The sequence below is a fragment of the Carassius carassius genome, chromosome 3, assembly GCF_963082965.1.
Source record: "Carassius carassius chromosome 3, fCarCar2.1, whole genome shotgun sequence".
NCBI classification, from domain to species: Eukaryota; Metazoa; Chordata; class Actinopteri; order Cypriniformes; family Cyprinidae; genus Carassius; species Carassius carassius.
Genome location: NC_081757.1, coordinates 31,824,833 through 31,834,885, shown reverse-complemented (window position 1 = coordinate 31,834,885; position 10,053 = coordinate 31,824,833).

The following is a 10,053-nucleotide window of genomic DNA, read 5'->3' as shown; positions in this document are numbered from 1 at the left end:
ATAAATAAAAATATACACTCAAACAAGTACATACATACACAAACAAACAAAATAGGTCACAAACACGAAAATAACTACATTAGATTGAAAATGAGTTGTCATAAGTTTTCTTTGAAACCAAAAGTGTTTGTTGCTACAAATGTCTCACAGAAATTTATACAATAGATTTGACGTTCTTTCTCACTTTACAAATGGTGTTGTTAACCATGCTGTTTAAAAAAGTAATATTTTTTTTAGCTTTCATGTAGGATTCATGTCAGCACTCAAATGCTTTTAGCAAGAGTCCAGGGACAGATGAAAGTAGATGCGTGAAGAAAAAAAATGTAAGATGTCTTTTTAATGACAGACTAAATGGTTTAGATTGTTTAAAACAATTGAGTTTATGCATTTGAATGTGTGTATGGTAACCGTTGCATACATGAAGCAGAATAAATACATAAACTCATTGTGGTTGATGTTAAACAATAAAAAAAAGTGTTATTTATATATCATAACTTACTTTCTTTTCAAAACACAATAAACATTCTTATGACTTTTTTTAACTGCAAACAACCGGTTTGGTTGGAAAATAAAAAAATAAATAAAAACATATTATGTTTTTAAGTTAGAATGCTTATAGTTTGTAGTAAAATCACATATATAAACTAAAACATTTTTCTTTCAAACCATGCGGTTTTCACAAACAAACACACACACACACACACACTCCTCACAAAACTGCCAACAAGGACCTTAAGTTTTTGTTTTAACATTTAGCTGTAGCTGAGACCTTGGTGGAATTATTTTATGCACAGTTTTGGGGAGGTTACTATGAACTTTGTAATAGGGTTATGTCACCTTTATTTATATAGCGCTTTAAACAAAATACATTGTGTCAAAGCAACTGAACAACATTCATTAGGAAAACAGTGTCAATAATGCAAAAATGATAGTTAAAGGCAGTTCATCATTGGATTCAGTGATGTCATCTCTGTTCAGTTAAATAGTGTCTGTGTATTTATTTGCAATCAAGTCAACGATATCGCTGTAGATGAAGTGTCCCCAACTAAGCAAGCCAGAGGCGACAGCGGCAAGGAACCGAAACTCCATCGGTGACAGAATGGAGAAAAAAACCTTGGGAGAAACCAGGCTCAGTTGGGGGGCCAGTTCTCCTCTGACCAGACGAAACCAGTAGTTCAATTCCAGACTGCAGCAAAGTCAGATTGTGCAGAAGAATCATCTGTTTCCTGTGGTCTTGTCCTGGTGCTACTCTGAGACAAGGTCTTTACAGGGGATCTGTATCTGGGGCTCTAGTTGTCCTGGTCTCCGCTGTCTTTCAGGGATGTAGAGGTCCTTTCTAGGTGCTGATCCACCATCTGGTCTGGATACGTCCTGGATCCGGGTGACTGCAGTGACCCTCTGATCTGGACACAGACTGGATCTGGTGGCCACGGTGACCTCGGAACAAGAGAGAAACAGACAAATATTAGCGTAGATGCCATTCTTCTAATGATGTAGCAAGTACATAGGTTGTTATGGGAAGTGTTTCCGGTTCCGGTTTACCTAATTAAAGCAGCCTAAAAATCCTTTAACGGATTTGGATAATAAAAGCATATTAGTATGTTATGTGTATGCCAGGTTAAAGAGATGGGTCTTTAATCTAGATTTAAACTGCAAGAGTGTGTCTGCCTCCCGAACAATGTTAGGTAGGTTATTCCAGAGTTTGGGCGCCAAATAGGATCACAAATTACCCTATTTAAAATCTAAAAGGTTGTGTAACTATATCAATTTCTTTAAAAAAGTAATGTAACTGATAACATTTGATTACATGTCTTAAGACTTGTAATGTTTTCAACCGTTAATCTTTTGAAACGTGTAAACAGGACGGGGTTAACATTAGAGTACTCAATAACTATTTTTGTAATCCAATGATATAATTTAGCTATATGTAACTAGTTGACCCCCTAACACTGATTATGCATTCTAACAATAATAGATGGTGAAAGAGTTCATTACCCTCTTTAACTTTAAAAATGTGGACAGTGTCGCTTAACACTAGTTTGGCAAACAAGGGTTTGCTCTTAAAACAACCCCAGACCCCGACTTGAAAGCACCGTAACAAGTATTGCCATTGCAGAAATTTATTATAGAGATGCAGTAAGATAAACTCTGGATGCACGATTGACCGACTTATGACATGTTTACCATATTATTACAATGCCCTGCTTACCTAGTTTTATGATGAAATATGTCTGTAAAAATAAACAAACATGCACACAATCTCCAGAATGGGGGCTGATGATGGGGGTTCATCATTTCATGATGAAGACAGACTGGATATTCAGACCGCAGCAGCAGGACACGATTGTCTTTTTCTAAAGATAAAGACAATTATTTGGTTTCAGGACACACGAATCCTAACGCCCCAATGGTTCACAAGATAACATAACAACGGTTGCTCCATTACAGCATAGCCAACCCTATTTTAGCCTGTTTTAGCACATGTATATCGTATTATTGTTGAATATAGTCGTTTAGTCTAAATATGTGTTAACAGTTATTTTATTGTTATTATATGTATTATATGTTTTTTTTTTACAAAGGGGTTCAATTTAATACGTTTAACTAATACCTCATTCAAGCTTTGTAGATCTTCAGGTCAGGGAACTACAATACCAATCATACACCTCAGGCTTCAAGCATGGCCATCGTGGATACGTACTCATATTGTATGTGGCAACGCTCTAAATCATTGGACATCTGATTAAACGCATGCGCAGATAACCTAAATAAAAAAGACGCACATTTCTACACTGTTTGTGAAGTATACGCTCCTTCCATGTTGTGATAAATTACAAAATGTAATATGGAAAGATGAGGACCCAAAAGCGATTATGCAAGTGAAGCTGCTTTAATAGAGGGTAGCGATGCTAAGAAGACGCGCTAAGAAGACATCGAAAGATATATCTTACCAAAGTTGTTGATGTTTCTAAGTGTGTTCCCCGAAGTGTCCCTTAGGAAGCTTCTTAGCACGCTGCCTCTTACGTCCGACGTTACAAGAGCGCTGTCCAAAGTCAGGGTGCTGAATTAGTTGGCATCGATTGCTCATGAATCGATTTTCCACTTTACGCGAAGGTGCAATACAGCGTTAAGAAAGACTACACGTTCTATGCAAATGAAACATTCCTCAAATTATTACAGTAACATTTATTTTAACATAGTTTAAGTTATCAGTAAAATATAGACTATAAATTAAATTATCAAAGGGTCAGTAATGTTCACACGATATGTTGTGATGGTAAGACAAACCGGGTATCCCTCGCTAATCATCCATCCCGTTGTGCCACATGTGCCGCTTCTTGACATGAGTCTAACGACTTATAAAAATTATATAATACACTTTTATATTAATGGCAAGGTACTTTAAAATTAGAATTGATTGGCAAGCAGCTGCAGTTACTTCTGTTTAATGTGGTATTGATTGCAATTGGTTTATGTTTTTAATAAAAAGCAACTTATGTACAATGAACAGAGAGAGAGAGAGAGAGAGAGTTAGATACAAAATATGCTGAGGAAGCAACGTAAAAAAGGGCACCAAGCCTCTCGTCAGAGGAACTTGAAGTGTTGCTGGACCTTGCCACCAGGTAAGATATCACACCCCTATGGTCCACTATAACCTGCACATTTATGGCCGCATCTTCCTTTCGCGATAAGTAGCCTACGCCTGATCATTCACTGATGGATTGGCGATAGGGATGAGTGCCATCCACCAGGATGCAATCCCTGGCATGGCGCAGAAGGGCGTTGGTGACAGTGTGGACGCACTTCAACACAGAGGTCTTGATTAGGCTGTAGCCCTGTCCCATGACCTCGATGAATCTCTCTGTAGCAAAAAAAAAAAAGGAAAAAAAAAAAAAAAAGTAGCGCTGGGCTTCAGGGCTTAAAGCAGAATTCCGCCGCGTTAGCCTGGCCAGCGCGGGTCTGGGAAGGTCCAGCTGCTCCACAATGAGTTGTCTTGGGAGGGGATTTTTTTTAATATAGCCACGTCAGGCAAAATGTCAAAAGGGCTTAAGTTTTGCCGAATAAAAAAACTGACATGGACTAAACGGCTCCGAGTCCGACTCCGTCTTTGATTGAATACAAGAACACGTTGGATCGATAGTTGGTCGCTTACTGGACACCACCATGCTTACCCATTTAAAGATCTTAGCCATTTAGAGCCAAATTGTTTGCCAGATTTTAATTATCAAAAAAATGATTGCCAATTCGCTTTAATTACATTACGAAAAAGACTAGGCTAATTACCACCTTATTAGTTCTGTAACCACATAAAGTCAACTTCATAAATAGGCCTGTATCCATTGCGAACATAATTTATTATGAGTCTTAAAAATAACAGAAAATCATTGTTGAGCCAAAAAATTGTCAACATACCATAGTTTGACTTGTACTTCGCTGCGCTGGTTTCTAAAGACTGCTGTACAGTAGCGTCATGAGCTCAAATAACGCTAAGAGAGAGCTACGAATGGTCCAGACCAACCTTACGAAAGTGTGACTTACAGAAGATATACTTAGCGTACGAACGTGTCGGGAACCGTGCCATAAGGTTAAGAGAGAGGTTAAGGAATAGGTTAAGAACTACTTTGCGATAAGAACGTTTTGGGGAACCGGGCCTAGATTAATATAACAGTGTTTTCCAACCTGTTTGTCTTAAATATACCCCTATCCCCATCTACAGGTTCAAGTTCATATCAACCTATTAATCGATATGAAACTAAAGATGTTTACTGAACACTAAATTAAAATTGTCTCAAAACCATTTAAGTGAAAAAGATTTACATATTTCAAAATTATGAGAGTAAATCACAATTTATTTTGATATATTGACATCCATATTATTTTAGGTCTTAAACGTGTGAGGTATTAAATTTTCTGGTAAGGGGCAATATTTAACCCCTTGAATTGATTTCTAGTGGTATTGACTATAACAATTGAAAATGACTTGATGACTAAAATTACTAAAACTGCCAAGTGAAAGCAAGGTAGTTTCTTAATCAGTGGGTCATTATATAATTTATTTCAACTGATTTGTTAAAATGAATTTGTTTATTTTGCTACTGTCATATCAGGAACAGGTAAATACATATGAGAATACATATTTTAATATTGTTCATAGTTCACAACTGTATGTACCCATAAGAGCTGTTTACATCATTAAATAGTTAAAATATGAACTAGGATTATTTAACTGTGAATGACCTTCATATAGGAGTCAAGGGTAACATGACTTCTGCTAAAAATAGAACCATCACGTATGTAGACAGACACATCTTGGTGCCGATTTCTCCTACACATCCTGCAATGATGATAGACATCGGTTTACAAAAGGTGTTGGGGCCTTCTTCTTTACGTTAGAAATTTTAAATTTAAAACCATTATTAAAAGTTATGTACTGTCATAGCTTGCAAAAAAAAAAGAAAAAAAAAAGGTGGGATCACTTACCATCGATATCCATCTTTTGTTGCATTACTTTTTTGAAGACTCATCCTCTTTTTGCATACTGGACACTTCTTTTTTCTAAGCAGATATCGGATTTCTGAAGCCATTTAATGAGTGTCTTCTGTTTTCCATAAATGCTCCATAATAAATGTCTGACTAAACTCATTTTATTAATTCCATTAGCTAAACGAGTTAATCTTTGTGTAATATTATATTACTATCAGCCTCTAAAAATAAAAAGTCCGCCAAAACTAACAATCTGAATACTCATTGGCCGTTTTATGAACACATTTTTGCACATGTAGCCAATCAGCTTTTAAACAGGAAGCCCGCCCTTCCGGTATTTGAAATTGTCAGCGATAAGCAATCGCATCAATCAATAATTTCCTGTTGGTCGCGTTAAGGTACGTTATCATGTAAAAACAATATACATACTAGCAGTGTATACGTATTTGTAGCGAATATTTTCGGCTCTTTTGGTTTTGGACGCGTCTGTACTGTGTGTACACACTTAATGTGGCGTGGCAGATTGGAACGCCATCGCCATACTACTGGTTAAAGCATTAAATAATCATAATTAAACATATTTACATTTCATTACAATCAGCTAGATTAATATATATATATATATTTTTATATATATATATATATATATATATATATATATATATATATATATATATATATATTAATCTAGCTGATTGTAATGATATATATATATATATATATATATATATATATATATATATATATATATATATATATATATATATATATATATATATGCTATAACGTTTTATTTTATAGCGAATTGGAGTAGAAACCAAATTTTACAATTAGATTCAGATTTTAAATAAAAAAAAAAATGCCTTACAGTATGTGCAATTGACATATTTTGTAATTTTTTGGTTAATATAAAAATAAATAACAAATGAAGTGAATACCTTAGCTGTTAACTGTAACATAATATTATGGGGGTTTTTTTGTGCCTTTTTTACAGTATTAGCTGAAGTAGATTTTTATCCTTTATATATATATATATATATATATATATATATATATTATATATATTAAAAAAATTATTATTATTGAAAATATAACAAATTATAATTTAAAGACAATGCCACACTAAAAAAATAAAAAAATCTGTTTACTTTCCGAAAATCATGCACCCAGTTACATCAAAGAGTTATTTCACATAATTTAAGATGTCCTACTTTATGAATTTCTGGAGTGTCAGATGACAGGACTAACCCCTAATATTTGGCATATTTGACCCACTTGTCCATTGTGCATTAATGTTACTCAAGTAACATGGTTGTATGTTGTCAGTGCTGTTGCTGTGTGTTTTAATGTTAACATTTCTAATAGTATGCAGAACACAAAGCGGGGGAGAAACCAAGGTGGCGTTGTTGTGACGTGACATTCAGCCAAGTATGGTGACCCATACTCAGAATTTGTGCTCTGCGTTTAACCCATCCGAAATGCACACACACAGAGCAGTGAACACACACACACACTGTGAGCACACACCCGGAGCAGTGGGCAGCCATTTATGCTGCGGCGCCCCGGGGAGCAGTTGGGGGTTTGATGCCTTGCTCAAGGGCACCTAAGTCGTGGTATTGAAGGTGGAGAGAGAACTTTACATGCACTCCCCCCACCCACAATTCCTGCCGGCCCGGGACTCGAACCCACAACCTTTCGATTGGGAGTCCGACTCTCTAACCATTAGGCCACGACTTCCCCTAAAACAGTTGTTGATAAAGGTAACTATTTTTCTTTTCTTTTCTTTTTTACAAGCCATAAATAAATCCATTCCATTATTCAGCAGAATAAGTGTGATGAATTTATGAACATATTCACTCCTCTAATAGCAGTTAATCATAACATTCACCCTCATAACAGTTTACTTGTACTTGACTATATACAGTACAGTGGTGTAAACACTAGTTGTTTATTAATGTGCCTTCCATGCTTGCATTTTAAAGTAAGAATAATCCAGATTTACTCAACTTTTTTGAGATCTCTAGAATGACCAGATAAATATTTTGTAATTACTGTAAATCTACAGTAGGTGATACAGTCTCAGTGCCACCTCCTGTCTCTGGTTCACCACAAGTTGCACCGACGGCAGTTGCAACAATTGAAAAACTCAAAGAAGAAAATAGACTCCTGAAAGAGGAACGGGATTTTCTGCGGGAGCAATTGAGAGGTTCCCTCAATAAAAAACAACTTCGTAAGTCTTGGTTTACACATTGTTTTCTTTCCATATCTTGCTCAGTTTTTTTATTTTATTTTTTTATGTCAAACAACCACAACAACAACAAAATAATGTGTGATCTGATTTTCAGAAACCTGATCCGAATGGAAATGGGAATTTAAAGTATTAAAGCTTTGCTGGAACAGCATCTCATTATGTTCTAGAATAAAGTTCTTCATATATTATATGCCCTAGAATATATTTATTGATATATTTATTTTAAATATTGTTCAAATTTATTAACATATTTACTGACATATAATTGACACTTATATGGTATTTAAATATAAATATGAAAATGTAAACAATGTATACAAACTTTTATTTTGGATGTGATTAATTACAAAATTGTCTTTTTTTACTTGCATACTGTTTTAGGGGCAAACAGAAGAATGCAAAATGATTCATCTTCTGAGTCAGAATCTGCAGACAACTCAACATTCTCAGACACATCAGATTCCTCAGACAAGCCTCCAAAGAGAAAACACAAGAGAAAGCACAAAGTCAGAGAAGACAAAGATACCTACATTCTAAGAGGCAAGTTAGTATATTATAGGACCTGCAGTATGCTATACACAAACACAAACACACACACACACACACACACACACACACACACACACACACACACATATGTGTGTGTTTGAGTGTGTTTTCTCCATTCCCAATTTAATGTGCTGAGACAATTATGTCTTATTGGTTTATTAAATTTAAATTACATAGTTTACCTTTAACTACTTCACACCTATATAATGTACATGTATTAATAAGAGTTTCCACCATAATAAATTAGCGAGAGAAGTCATTTTTTTGTTGTTGAATTCTGTTGTTGAGTTCATATAGTTTCACATTAGTTATCATGAATGTACCCTGTTTGTTTGTGGCTGTTATTAACCATACTTAAGTACTACATATTTACCATGTAAATACCATTAGGATGTACAGTAATGTGTCTTATTACTTACCATAAATGGATACTTTAAGGACGTGCCTGTTTGTACCCACACTAGTCCATAAGTACTACATATTTACCATGTACATACCATTAGGATGTACAGTAATGTGTCTTATTACTTACCATAAATGGATACTGTAAGGATGTGCCTGTTTGTACCCACACTAGTCCATAAGTACTACATATTTACCATGTACATACCATTAGGATGTACAGTAATGTGTCTTATTACTTACCATAAATGGATACTGTAAGGACGTGCCTGTTTGTACCCACACTAGTCCATAAGTCCTACATATTTACCATGTACATACCATTAGGATGTACAGTAATGTGTCTTATTACTTACCATAAATGGATACTGTAAGGACGTGCCTGTTTGTACCCACACTTGTCCGTAAGTACTACATATTTACCATGTACATACCATTAGGATGTACAGTAATGTGTCTTATTACTTACCATAAATGGATACTGTAAGGACGTGCCTGTTTGTACCTACACTTGTCCGGAAGTACTACATATTTACCATGTAAATACCATTAGGATGAACAGTAATGTTTCTTATCAGTTGCCATATACAGATAATGTAAGTGCATTTTTGTACATTCACACTTGTCCGTCAGTACTACATATTTGCCATGTATTTACATTAGTAGTTACAGTGAAGTATCTTATTACTTACCATGTACAGACACTACCTGTAAGTACCCACACTTGTATGTACATAAACACTAATTACCATGCATGTACAACTGTTAAGTACAGCCGTGTTTCTTATTAGTTACCATGTACATACAGCTCAGGTAAGTACCTTGTGTTACCACACATTTCCCTGTAGGTACAGGATATTTACCATGTATGTACCATGGAAGTACACATACTGTAAAATAAAGTGCTACCATTTTTTTTATTGTTTAACATCAACCACAATGCGTTTGAGGTTATGTATTTATTCTGCTTCATGTACTCATCGGTTACTGTATACATATTCAAGAGAAATGCATAAACTCAATTGTTTTAAACAATCTAAAACAATAATCTGTCATTAAAAAACATCTTACTTTTTTTTTCTACGCATCTATTTTCATTTGTCTCTGGACTCTTGCTAAAAACACTTGAGTGCAGACATGAATCCTACATGAAAGCTAAAAAAGAATACTTTTTAAACTATTTTAAACACCATGGTTAACAACACCATTTATGAAGTGAGAAAGAACGTCAAATCTATTGTATAAATTTCTGTGAGACATTTGTAGCAACAAACACCTTTGGTTTCAAAGAAAACTTATGACAACTCATTTTCAATCTAATATAGGTATTTTCGTGTTTGTGACCTATTTTGTTTGTTTTTGTATTT